The 14,553-nt window shown below is 43.4% G+C and overlaps 1 protein-coding gene and 1 long non-coding RNA gene across 2 annotated transcripts in view; both read right to left on the reverse strand.

The window, feature by feature from the left end:
* LOC138548087 (cytochrome P450 4B1-like) overlaps positions 1–14,553 on the reverse strand; it is an 880,410-nt gene that overhangs the window by 24,032 nt on the left and 841,825 nt on the right. The gene's annotated exons all lie outside the window — the stretch shown is intronic.
* LOC138548113 (uncharacterized) lies at positions 7,144–8,050 on the reverse strand. The gene is made up of 2 exons (XR_011291933.1): positions 7,969–8,050; positions 7,144–7,607 (listed from the first exon to the last, which is right to left on the reverse strand). It is a non-coding gene; the product is annotated as an uncharacterized lncRNA (long non-coding RNA).

The raw sequence follows: 14,553 nt of genomic DNA on the forward strand, positions 1-14,553 counted from the left end.
TACCCAATGATAGAAACTACCTTAACCAGAAGACCTTGCGAAAAGGTGAGAAGAGGTCAACGTGGTCACACAGGGGTCTTGTGAAATCCTCTGTACTCCCAAAAGTCTTTGACCGACAGATGATAGTGAAGTGAAGCAAAATGAATACCGCTTGGTGAAAGTAGTGCATGAACAGTGTGTTGAAAAGGTTGGTAAGAGTGAACCCGGTGGAGGGATGCTAACAAGAAGTGGCAAAGTCTAAAGTCCCGAAATAGAGTTTGCTGACAAGAGTGAACCTGACCGAGGGATGTCTACAGTGAAATGTTTAGTACAGGTTGGCAAGAGTGAGCCCGGCAGAGGGATGCTAACAAAAGGGGACGAGGCCTGAAGCCTGTATGAACAGTGTGCTGACAGGAGTGAACCCGACCGAGGGATGTCCACAGTGAACTGTTTAGAAAAATTTGGCAAGAGTGAACCTGGTAGAGGGTGGCTGACAAAAGGGGCAAAGCCTGAGGAGCTGTTTAAAAAGACATTAAGATTGGTGAGTGCAAGAAGTATTGTAAGACCAGGGGAAGTGGATTGGATCCAAGTCCAGCAGAGGGAGATCCCGAAAGAAAAATCTGAGCCTGATTGTAGGCAGCTTAGGGATCCGAGCCCAACCAAGAGAGATCCAGGGGTGAGAAGTCATCAACCAAAGTCTATTTGGAAAGGAACTTGTTGTTTGTTTGTTTTGTTGAATATATCAGGCCCTCATAGGCAAAATACATTTTATTGAAAAGAGACTTAACCATTGAAGAACCTGATAATTGGTACGTAACTGTCGGCTTGTGCTGGGAAAACTCAAGCATGCACTGTGCTCAGGAGAACCACTTTGTCCCATGCTCAAAACGTGGGGAAGGGGGACCCCTGGCAATCACAGTCTGACTTATTATGTGTGAGCACTTCTTTCTTTATTGAAAATACTATCCCACACTCTTTCTGTAATTAGTTGTAAGGATTTGGCAATATGTTTTTTCCTCATAGGCCTTTTACTTTGATAAGACGACGCCACAAGGACTGCCTTATTTTTCATTTGATGGGCAAAGCTTGTTCCCATCTTAGATTTAGGTTTAGGTTGGGCGTCTTTCTACCCTGCATTTACAGTTTAATAAACACCCTTGAACTCTGATCGCTTGTGTCTGGCTTTACTGTTGCCACCATGAGTTCCTTACATATGGTGTCAGCAGTAGGATATGATCCAATTGACGATAGTTGGAGAGCCCTCTTACATGTAGAGAATCCGATTAGAGATTTCTATGTCTTATCCTCAGAAATCTCAGAGTTGAGAAGCAAACCCTATTGAACCCCTTTTTCCATCGAAGGGGGGAAATCTATGGAAAGCATGTCACTACCCGTCCAGCCCTTGGAACAGAGAATGGGAGTCCAATTTCTTTCCCCTGATGTCTCTAACCATTTCACCCATCTGAAAGGATTTTGAGGGAAACACCTACTATCTTTTTTTAAACACATGATTATTTTCTACAATGAAGGGACAAGGCTCTAATTTCTTTACAAATAAGAATAACATATCCATGGGTTGGTCTTTTTTTTTATTTTGCCTTGCAAAGAAATTAAGGTAAAAATATTAGCTCTTATCTCCCACGAAGACGAATTAACCTTCGTTTTTCGGAACTTGTTGACAAGCCCTTTAAAAATCTAATGGGGAGACCGAATAGGGATCCTAGCATAGGAAACCCGGTGGAGAACACCTAGAGAGAACCTCCTATGTGAGATCTTAAGGGAAATATCACCTGAGAAAGCATTAGCGGAGACCTAGAGCAAACGTTTACAGGAAATAAAGCCCCAGAACCCCAACCTTATTCCTTAAAGAGAGAAAAAGAGGACGAACCAGGGAGAGAGATGATGAGAAACCCAAATGACAATACGCAAGAAGAACCCTATATTAACCAGGAGAGTAAAGACCTTGGGACCGGTGACGTCATCAAACTTATTTTAGCCCCTGAGTAAGGATAGGAGAAGATCTACATCCACTTGCTCTCTGAGTAATTCAGAAACCTCTCAAGATGAGCAATGAATATTTTGTGGGGAGTGGGGCCATGTTTTGGAAATCTGCCCCAACAAACTAGAGGAAGAGTTAATGGATGGCCAAGAGAGAGAAAAAGAAGTGAAAGAACTCCTAAAACCATCTCCTCTGCAAAACCTGAACAACCAGACAAGGGTGGAAAGCCCCAGCCATAAAAATCTTTGGATATTTGAGGGGAAGATCAATCCGTGTTCTATGCTGGAAAGCTTGGACCAACAATCTGGATGTTCCACAGAGAAATTTCTCGGTGAAACACCTCCACCCAACCAGCATAGGCATAGGGGAAACGTATGTCAGAAACCTGAGGGTATTCTTCCAATTAGATCCTAGGAATCCCTTATTCAGGTGGCCAGGAAAAAACTGGCCCTCTCTTACCCAAGCCCTAAAGGCAGACGAGTGGAGAAAGATCACCTAGGTAGGGGAACCCAGGGTTGTGCTTGGGGAAATAACCAAGTGGAGATGCGGTATTATACCGGATGAGAAGGGGAGGAGGGTGAAGTCCATGAAGCTTTTGTAGGCTGCTCTGGATCTACCCCCCCCTTGCTCCCAATGAATCTACCTTAGCCAAATCCAACAAACCAACCCTTTAAGAACCCAAACTCCAATGCCATGAGAAACTATACCTTCCAGAATCCCTGTCTTTCTGTTACATACCAAAATACTCCCAGTCATTCTTCTTCATGTCCCTTTGATTATTCTTTTCCAAAACCCCAGTATACTGCAATAACAACACATTACCATTTCTACAATCCCCCGAGTTCAGGTCACAATAAAAGCTCTGGTCATTTTTGATTCATTCCACACCCCCTACCAATCTCACTCTTCTGAATTTACCAAAACCCCTAGGACGAGAACTACAATCCCATAGAACACCTCTTCCTCTCTACATCCCGCAGGATACTTTAACACTCTAACCCCCCCTCTTCCGACAAGAACACTTTTCTGTGCCACGGAAAACAACAGACTAATTCCAGAGCTGTTCACCTGACGTGTCCAAACCCAAGGGCCAGGCAGAGTCAGGCAATTGACCAAAAACACACAAACCTGACAGCCCTTTCCTTTCCCCACAGGGATAAAAGGTGGAGCACGAGAGCACAGTACGAGCAAGGTAGACCACACAACGTAAGAGCTAACTCAGCACAGCAGTTCAAGAGGAGGGGGAAGATAGCACATACCGAATGGGCGACAAGGAGAGAAGCAACCTTGCCCTTTCCGACCAAGGCCTGTGAAACCTCTGTAGAAGGAATCATAAAACCACAAACAATAGCCAGTGTGTGTTGCAGCAGATGTCAACGGTACATGAGACACTCCTCTGCTGATTACCAAGCTCGGGAGAGACGCTTGTCTCTGTGGTACCAACCTTGACTCCCAAGAGAAAAAAAGCCAAGCGGTTCGTCACAGCCGGTAAATCGAGGGGAGAGTTGATAAGAAAACAAACTGTGTTGAACGAAAAGTAGCAAACGGCTAATTTGAACTGTGAAAGCTTAAAGAGCTATTGATGAAAAAGGGGTAAGCCAGCAACAGAGGAGTCCGGCACCACGTGCGTGCTCACGCAGGAAACTCTTGGTGATTACCCGATGGTAGAAACTACCGTAATCAGAAGGCCTTGGAAAAAGACGAGAAGAGGTCAAAGTGGTCATACAGTGGTCTTGAAAAATCCTCTGGACCGTCATAAGTCTTTGACTGACAGATGATAGTGAAGCAAATGGAAATAAATCCTGCTTGGTGAAAGTAGCGCATGAACAGTGTGTTCCAATGGTTGGCAAGAGTGAACCCAGCGGAGGGATGCTAACAAGAAGGTGGAATTCTAAAGTTCCGAAATAGAGTAGGTTGACAAGAGTGAACACGACCAAGGGATTCTAACAAAAGGGGGTGAGACCTGAAGTCCCTATGAACAGTGTGTTGACAGGAGTGAAACCGACCCAGGGATATCCAAAGCCTGAGGAGCTGTTTAAAAAGATATTAAGATTTTTGAGTGCAAGAAGTATTGTAAGACCAGGGGAAGTGGAATGTCACCCTTGGCATTTGGATCCGAGCCCCGCAGGGGGAGATCCCAAAAGAAAGGCCTGAGCCTTATCGAGGGAAGCCTAGGTGCCCGAGCACGACAGAGGGAGATCCAGTGGTGAAAAGTCATCAAACAAAGTCCATTTGGAAAATAACTTGTTTGTTTGTTTTGTTGAATACATCAGGCCCTCAAAGGCAAAAGACTTTCTATTCAAAAGAGATTTAACCATCAAAGAACCTGATAAGTAGGGAATTATCAGCCCGTGCTGGGAAACAAGAGCGTGTACTGTGCTGAGGAAATACTCTTTGTCCCGTGCTCAAAACGTGGAGAAGGGGGACCCCTGGCAATCACATTCTGACTTATTACTTGTCAACACCTCTTTCTTATTGTAAACCCTACCCCACACTCTTTCTATAATTAGTTGTAAGGATTTGCCAATATTTTTTTTTTAGTATAATCCTTTTACTTTGACAAGACGCCACAAGGACTGCCTTATTTTTCATTTGATGGTCGAACCTTGCTCCCATCTTAGATTTAGGTTTAGGTTAGGCGTTTTTCCACCCGGCATTTACAGTGTAATAACCACCCTTGAACTGTGATCACTTGTGTCTGTCTTTACTGTTGCCACCATGAGTTCCTTACACTCGCCCTTAGGGTACAAGCACTCTCATTCCCACAGGGTACTCCCTATGCAGGCTGCCTTATATTCATTGATGGGACTGCCTTCAGTAATGGAAAACATACCCTCCTATTGTTTTGCTCCAGGCAATGCCTAATTAAACAAGACACCTGAAGGAAAGGGGATATCACTTTATGTAACCAGGATATATGATATGATATGGAATGTATAACACCTACACACAAGTGTTTCAAGTGAAGTGGATGAGTGGAACACAAAGGAGGAGAGAGCACCATACACAGGGGAAGCCCTCTGACGTAGCTATGCCATGGAGCAGCAGAGCAGATTGGAGCTGCGGAGCCTGCAACAATCCAAGAAGCAGAGCATGCCAAATCGGGACACCAGAGATCCGGAAACTTGAACAACAGAACAACTGCTCTGAGGACAGAGAGTAGAGGACCGTCTGACATGGTGGTGTCACCACGGAAGCACTGTGGTGGGCCTTGGGCCTGCCCAATGACGATGACACTTGAAACATCGGAGAACCTTAACAGAGTATGGCAAGCTACATAAGTACTGAAAATGGAGTGGCTGGGGAGGCTGGAGTGCATAGAGGATCATCCGATGCAGGAGACTCGAACGAGTGCCAACACCTGAAATGGCACCTCTGACGAACAAAGGCATCGTTGTGGAACAAAGAAGGGGAAGGCTGTCTGGGGAGCCTGTCCTAAATAAAGGAACTTTAAAAAAACTACAATATTGAAGTTGGGACATTGAAAAAAACATAAAAATATATGTCCCAAGAAGCCAAGGAAAGTGAGTCATGATATTAAGCATGAGGCTTTAGGATGGCCTGAAAGAATATCCTTGAAAGGATGGAAGAAGTGGCTAAAGTTAAATGTTGAAGAGTGAGCTCATCCCTTAATTAAAGACTGTGAGAAGCTGTGTGAGTCAAGGTTATATGTTATGCCCAGGGCTCAGAGAACACGCCTAGCAGAGAGATCCCAGGAGTGGTGGTGTCTAACACATAATAAGAATATACCAAAGACCAGAACGATCAAGTGGAAAGAGCGTGATATAGTCAAAGTCAGAGGAAGGACTAGAAGAGACTATCTTAAGAAAAACATTAAGAAAAGTGTTGAGAATACAGATGAGCAATACACCAACAGGAAAAACAAACCTATGAATAGATGGCAGGAGCTACAGGAGCTCATAAATCAGACGGAGAACCAGAAGAGACAATCGTAATGAACATGTTTCTACAGGATGACCTTTTTTTCATCTGATGCATACATGAATTAAGTGAACCCTGAAGTAATAGCCTTGAGATCGATGGCCGACAGGAAGCAGAGAAGAAAGAGACATTCTTTCGGCAAACTTTAGTTAGTAGATTTAGTGGTAGGGTTAGGTTGATTAGGTTTTGGACGGAGGACATTTTTTTGAGTTGGACTTCCTGGTGACAAACGAGCACCTTAGTTTGGATAGGTAGGGAACATTCCTATAGCGATAGGGCAAGATAGGTAATATTCATTTTTTTGAAGAACCCTGATAGAAATGTTCAGTCTGTGTCCAACTCCTTCTTCCAGCCCACCACACCAGTTTATTAGGCCTTGATGAATCCCACTTCTGACGGCCTCAAGAACACACCAACTCTCAAAGGCAGTTAATGGGCTTATATTTGAGGTTTTGCAAAGGGTCTTGCTAATGGCAGTCCCTCTACCTCGTCTAGTGCTGGGTGTTCCATCTATTGCCCAGGTGTCACTCAACCCCAGGATGGTCTCTACAGATTGGTAACCACTACTGTCTAAAGGTCTGCCTGCTTGGCCTAATGGTAAACACCCTTTCTGACTGTTATCTTGGTAGTTTCCAACCAGGGTTCCACAATGCAATTCATTATAAGGAAGGATGTCTTCCAGACACACAGATCCCACTTGGTCCATCCAGTCTCCTTTACCTCTCCATCTCTAACACTCTTCCCTTCTATCCCTCTGATGTTCTCTCTCTTTATCTACTCCTCACTTCTCTCTACCACTCCTCTCTCCTCTCTGCACTATTAATATCCCCAGGCTACTTTTAAGACTGATTTCCTATACTCTGGCCTGGTGGACAGATGTATAGAAGGCCAACCTGTATTGTGACAGGGGCAACTTTGGGAAGCTGTAGCCAAACCAGTTTAAGGTAGCAGTGACAGGCGGTCTAGGCTAAGACCTTCAGAGGGGTGAGATTGTAAAGGGTCCACAATGAGGTCACACAATGGGAGTCACAAATTACCCTTAAACAGGATGTATAAAAATACAGTTATTTAATTATGGCCAAATATAATATAAGAAGAATGAACACAAGCATGTAGACTTATCAACCAATGCAAACACTGAAAAGAGCAGGGTAACTCTAGCCTCTGGACCAGAGTATTATAATAACATCAAGAAACAGAAAAGATATGTCCAGAGCAAAGTATATTTAGAAAAAATGTATCCAAATTTATTAAAGAAGATACAAAAATTGAAAACTGGTGAATAAATCACACAAAATTATTGTACACTAATCATTTTAACATAACAAAACAGCAGCAACAATATGCCGAAAATCGGCTAAAACTTCATCACTCATAATCAACATACCCAGTTCATTCATACGCACACAACTCATCATACCATGGCACTCATCCAAAGAACTAAAAAACACCAAAAAACATGCTAAAAACCAATGGGGAAGAGGAATTCATAACTAATCCCCATAATAACACACATTATTGCGGTGTTTTACAAACAATAGAAATAATTCACAACCAATCTATTGTCAGGGTGGATAGAAAAAACAGATGCAAAGATCACATCCCTGTAAAATTTTTTCTCTCGACCGGTTTCGACGTGTAGTAATGGTTAACTGAACGTCTTCTTCAGGAGGTGGATGTTACCATTCTGCAAAACAAATACGCAAAAGGGACTATAAGCTACTACATGAAAAGGTCTTTGCCGACTGCTTATAACATACAATTAAAAAAGAGAAACAGGACTGCTGGCTAGCAGCCTGAATTATTCAAAACAATTTAGGAACCGCGTATACCATAATACAAATAAGCATACACGGCCCCCGCTACAACAGCTGTGTAAACCAGAGCAAAAGGGTAAGTGACTCCCAGAAGAGAACCGTGCAAGATGAGAGGGAACCTTCAGGACCATGGTGAATCGGCAACAAGAATGTGTATATATAATATAATAATATATATCTGAATCTCACTGGCAATATCTGTGTCTAAAAAAGGACTAATAGTGGACTAACCTGATGAAAACCTTACTACTGCAACAATCTATGCAGTGTAGTGTGGCCAGTCACACGAAACAATTCAGGACTGAAACATAACCTGAAACAAGAAACAAGACCAGAATGCACTAGGTCAGGTGAATGAAAAACCTAAATTCAAAGTAGAGTGTCTATAACTGAGGCAAAAGTACTAATATCTCACCTGAAGGGTGCCCCATGCAGTTTAAGATGATCCAGCAATACATGTATTTGAAAAGTGAAGAGGCAGCGCCACTTAGCCTTAGCCTTCAACGCCGTCTGCAAATCACTGCAAAAAATTGTACAAGTGCTCCATTACAATGCTAAATGGCAAGCAGTGACCCACGGCTTACCAGAATGCAAGGGCACTGCATGGAATGCATCTAAAGAACACCAATAGAATGGGAGGCAGCCGACGGACAACCACACCATTCTAAGGAATCCAAAAGGTGTTTAAATATAAATATAAAAACACGAAAAGCCCAATAAATCAGATGGCACTACGAGCACAATTGAAATAAGAAGGTAAACTTAAAGGCAAATGACAGCAATCTAAGATAAACGGTGCTATATTTAAATATAAACACACGAAGTGCCAAATAAATCAATTAGAACGGCTCGTACGATTAAAATGTGATAGCGAGCTCAAAGGACAACAAACAGCAGTCTAAAGGGCGGCGCTGCAAAGTTAATTGTGCAGAAGGCTGTAGCTGAAGAGCTATTAACATTGCAGGAAAGCTAGCCACACGCTTACCTGCAAGACGGTTGTTATACAATGAAATTGTCCAGCAGAAAGAGAGACCAGATGGTAATCTCTTAGTTTCAAACTAATTGCAAATACGAAACGCTACGCATGCGTGTAGGGACCTGCAAGAAGTGACTGGCTACAGCCAATAGTACACAGAAGCCTTTTTTAAAGGCAAAGCTAAAAACTGACTGCGCATGTCAGCAAGTGCTGCCAGTAAAGACATTCCACAAGCAAAGCAAAGCGCAAATAATGCAGCCCAAATTAGAAAAGAATAATAATGAAGGGCGCCGCTGTTGATAAAAAAATAATAATAAGTAAACACTAAAAATAAATATATATCAGACAAAAAACAGCGTAAATAAATTTTGGGCTGCCGTCACCATACTAAGTGAATTCTGGGAGTTGTAGTCCAATATAGGCGTGGTGTACAATCCAATAGTTTACTAGTTGGTTCTAAATATTACAGAACCATGTAACGAGCACCATATCTCTAAGCAATTCTAGAGCTACTATGCAATAACAAAAAGAGTATTTATAGACCAGAGATAGGCAAGAAAGATGGTAAGAAAGCTTTGGCTGAAAGACGATAATCTAATATAAATGATGTTAAATTGTATCAATTAGACTAAATAGCTAAACAATCGTAATAGCCATAGAGGGCAAATAGAGAAATGCAGAACAAACTTGCTAACGACTATTGAAGTCCCACGACTCCAATGTGTTCAGGCCTTTGTGGAGTGTTTTTAAATTGAACATCCACATTTGTTCCTTGTAGGACAATTTATTAGCTAGTTGTATTGTGTTATTGGCAAAACATTTTTCCAGACAAAACCAAATTAAGGAGTCTGGGTTGTGTCCCATTTCTACGCAATGAATGACTAGTGGAGCCGAAAGGTTGCGTGTTCTAATTTTAGACCGGTGCTCATTGATACGTAGATGGACTTCCCTAGAAGTTTTACCTACGTACAAGAGCTGACACGGGCACTGGATAGCATAAATAACATTCTTACTTTTGCACGTAGTGAATGTACGTAGTGCCCAAGATCTACCATTATAAGAAAAGTCTGTAATTCTTTTAGAAAATTTACAAGCTGCACATGAAGTGCATGGATAGTGGCCTTTAACCTGATTCAGGTTAATATCTCTGACCTGGTTAATGCGTACAGGAAGTCTAGAGGCCCGGGTTAGTTTCTGCCCTAAATTTTTGCTTTTTTTAAAAGCAAATAAAGGTTTCTCTAACTGAAGATCTGTGGAATTCAGGATCCTCCAATTTTTCAAAATAATAGCTTTAATTGTCTCACTGTGTTGGCAGAAAGTGGACACACACACCAACTGTTCTTTGTCCACAGTTTTGTTTTTAGGTCTTAAAAGGGCATCCCGATTGGTATATCGCGCTCTTTTTCTTGAATGTTTGATAAGTTTACGCGGATAACCGCGATCTAGCAATCTAGTCTGTAATACGTCCGCATGAGTATTAAATTGTATAAGGTTGGAACAATTGCGGCGTAACCGTAAAAACATCCCATAAGGGAGATTACGTAAAAGACTTTTGGGGTGTTGGCTTTCAAACTGTAGTGTCATGTTCCTTTCTGTGGGTTTTCTATAGAGCTCAGTCTGCAGGAACCCATCTTCGCTGTAAATAGATAGATCTAGGAACGCGATACGGGAGGTAGAGTATTCCAGGGTAAATTTGATGTTAATATCTACTTGATTGAGCCACTGCACAAAAAGTTCAAGTGTGGTAATATCACCCTCCCATAGCAATAAGATGTCGTCAATATACCGACGGTATAACTTGATGTTAGTGATATAGGGATTACCATCATTTAGAACAAAATTCTCTTCAAACAAGGCCATGAAAATAATAGCCAAGTTGGGGGCAAACGCACAGCCCATTGACGTGCCTTTAGTTTGTGTGAAAAACTCATCCTTGAACTTAAAGAAACTGTTGCAAAGAACCAATTCCACATATGTGGTCAAAAAATTAGTGGGAACCACATGTGCAGATGGTCGGCGATCCAACATAATTTGTAAACACTGAATAGCCTTATCTTGGGGAATATTGGTATAGAGAGCCTCTATATCTAGGGCCACCAAGATCTGTTTGGAGGCATCAAATGGAAGGCCTTCCACCAAATTAATAACATCCCTAGAATCTAGCAGAAATGTAGGCGTCGCCATTGCCAAAGGTTTAATGAACACGTCTATATATTTGGATAGCGGCTCTAAAATAGAGCCGCAACCCGAGACTATTGGACGACCAGGCGGGTTAGATGTGTTTTTATGAATCTTAGGGATGATATAAAAAAGGGGAGTTCTTTCCTCTGAGAAATTAATAAACTCAAATTCTTTTTTAGACAATATTCCCTCTTCAAGTGCTTTTTCAGAAAGGCTAAAAATCTTCTTTTTGATCAAAGCAGTAGGATCGGCAATCATTTTACGGTAATGACCTGGAATGTTAAGAAGTCGAAAGACCTCTTGATCGTATGACCCCGAATCCCAAACAACTATACCTCCGCCTTTGTCAGCACTCTTTATCACAATGGATGGATCTTGTGAGAGAGATTCAATGGCGTGAAATTCAGCTAGTTGAAGATTGGGCCTCATGCTATTTCTGGGATTCTCGAGACATTTGGCAAGTTCCTTGAGCACAATCTTTTCAAAGACAAGGACTTCAGCCGGAAGTTCCGCTATAATAGGAGTGAAAAAAGAAGGCCAAATATACTATAAGAAGAAGAATGAACACAAGCATGTAGACTTATCAACCAATACCATCAAACTAAAATGCATATATACAATCACAGGTTCAAGTGCATAATACAAATCAGAATACTTCTGCAAGGGAATGAATAGGCAAGTATTACACACGAAAAGGTCCACAGAGAATTAACCCCTAACTAATCTTGTCCAACCCTAAGTTGCCTGGGGCCTTGTGCCCTATTGTTCAGGATACAAAGATACAGCACTCAGGAAAAAATGTAGGTAGGGTCTCTGGGGTACAGTGATGGATTCTTAGAGCCAGGGTTCAAGATAGACAGAGTCCAAAATTCCCCCAAACAGTTAGAAGTCTTGCCAAGGCAAGTATTGGCAAAGCCAATAGGTTTAATAAAAAGAGTATTGACTTACAATGGGAGTGTAGGGGTATGTTAAAAGCTCAATAACTTACCCCCCTCACTCGGAATCTTCCCATGGCTTTCCAGAACAAAGGAAGGGTGTCCTGGCTTGCTTGTCCCGCCGAATTTCGCGGCCCACGATTTTCACGGGTTGCAGGTTCGAGTGATACTCTGATTAGGATCTTTTGCTGGTGTAAGGACTCTTGATGAAGAAATGCAGAAACAAACGATGCAGCGCCCTTCTTGGGACTGGAGGCTGGTCAGAAAAGTAGGTTTCGGGCCGTGCACGCCGCGCACAGCAATGCAGCAGGACTCAGAAGCCACGGTCGGACTTTCTGCTATTTCTCGGGTCCCCTTGGTGCTAGGATGCCGAAATTTCGCAGAGGGTGTCATTGCAGTGGCAGCTGAGGGTGTGCAAAGTTTCAGGTGGAAACTTGGAATGGCAACGAAGACAACTTGGTAGCCCAAAAACAAAGCTGGTCAGCCACAGGACGATTCCAAGGCACTTCCGAAGGCGGTTTTTGCATTGGGCACCGGGTAGGCTTCGGGGATGTATGGTCCCTCCAATCCAGGGGTCGTAGCACCTTCACAGGCCTACTGGAGATCAAGAGACAGACAGGGCTCCAGCAGGACTGCAGCAGAAATTGTTTGCCAGGCCTCCTTCAAACAGGTTACAGGTTTCTTTGCGGGTCTTCTCAGCTGGACGGATTCTTGGCTCCTTCAGATTCTTCCAGGATCTTTGAGAATTGCATGCAGGGGCCCTCTTCTTATCCTAAAAACCTGGTAGTAGTCGAAACTCCCACTAGCCAATGGCAGAACTAGCCCACACACACAGTGGTCCAATCAGGATCACTCGCAGGAACACTCATGCATACCACTCAGACACACAGAAACCGGGATGTGTATTAGGGTCAGACTGACCCAGCCCACATCCTGCCTGCAACTACACAAAGCCCTCCAGTAGCCCGCCAAAAGCTGCTGCATTCCCACTCACTGGAAGTCCTTATAAGGATCTTTCTGACCTCTGAGGCCAGGAAGAAGGCAAAACAACAAGATGCAAAAAGAATGGGCGAAAAACCTCGTGGCACGGCCATGTTTGGCCAGTAGCCACAGTAAGTAGCCAAACGCGGTAAACGCGGTTAAGCTAATACAAAATTCCCCAAAAAGTGGGGAAAAGTCACTGCTGCCACCAGCCCATCTTCTAAGCACCTCAGAATAACCAAACAATCCTCTGAGTGTTAGTCTAGGGCAAAACAAAAACGAACCCCATTCCACTGCAGTGTAAGCTGCTGTGTGCAATGATTAAAAGTTACCACAGGTGATACAAAAGTAACCACAAGTAGCAACAGAGTCACAAGACTAAGGGAAACACTGTTTCCCAGTATTGATAGCCTTAAGGACATATCAGTTTCCCCATAACATGTGAGCAAAGGCCACTACAGTGAAGTTTAAGGCTTCACTGTACTGCAAAAAGTACAGGTCAGATTGAAACATCAAAGCAAAAGGTTTAGGGGTTCCATAAAGATGGAAGGAAAGGTGCAGTAAAGAGAATCTTTCCTAACAGCTACTACTTCTATTACTACTACACTCTCCACAATACACTACTATTGTACCTCTCTCTCCAGACTACACTACTACTGTTACACCCGTGATTTCACAATAATCATACACTCCCTTCTCCACACTACTACTCTCCACTATACTACACTCCACCCACCCCTTCTCCGACAGTCACTCTCCTCCACCCAGTCACCCTCTCATCCACTACCTACTCTCCCTCTATTAGCCCACTCACTAACCTTGCACAGACACAACACCAAGAACCACTTTCTTTCACCAACCAAAACCTTTTCTTGAGCAATTCTCCTAGATACTCCAATGTTCAGCCCTTCATCCACATGGTTTCTTGGTCCTCCTGCGGGATCTCCTTGGAGGACACTTGACCTCAACAGAATAGCCCACAACTTCCTATTTCCTGTTCCCCTTTTTTATCCTTTCTCCTGATTCCCCCTCCTCTGGCTGTCTCTCTTCATCTGATTCTCTGGGCCAAATGTTGTCTTCCTTTTGCCCAGGGGAGGTGCTACAGTTGAGATAAAACATAAAAGTGGTCTTATGCCCCTCCTTTCCCATACGCGGGTCTGCCGGCTGTAGCAATCACACTCAGTGTCCCAGTTTGTAAGACCTATTCTGAGCCTTGTGATGGCCACTTTGTGGTGCGGCCTGGTCGATGCTGAACAGAATGTCCATAGCACATAGAGCTCAGAGATGGTTGCCTTACTGTGCAGACCACTCTGCGGTCTCGTTGCAGGTAAGTGCAATGTCTTTGGCGCGTAGAGTGCAGGGCCCTCCTCCTCTCTGTTGTGCAGACCACTCTGCAGCTACGTTGATGATACACTGCCAGCCTGTGTCACGGTAAAGGCTAATTTGATTTGCAGAAAGGTTAACCACCTCTCTCTGTCTCCTTGGGTTGGTTTGCTTGTTTTTTCCTCCCCGATCGTGTATTCAGGGGACTGGAGTCGTAGGGGATAAGTAGAAAGAGAATGGCCAGCATTGTGCAGTACATGTATGGGGCAAGAAGACGTGGTAGTAATTTCAGACATGCAGGCACATGAAGAAGGGACAGGGATTGGGTCCTCCCAACTCCCACACCCTGCCTCTGTGGCAGGGCTTATTCTGATGAGAACATGGCATGCCTCCCACCCCTCAGTGAATGTGGACCCTACC

This window comes from Ambystoma mexicanum, chromosome 1q, assembly GCF_040938575.1.
Source record: "Ambystoma mexicanum isolate Mex_15411 chromosome 1q, UKY_AmexF1_1, whole genome shotgun sequence".
NCBI classification, from domain to species: Eukaryota; Metazoa; Chordata; class Amphibia; order Caudata; family Ambystomatidae; genus Ambystoma; species Ambystoma mexicanum.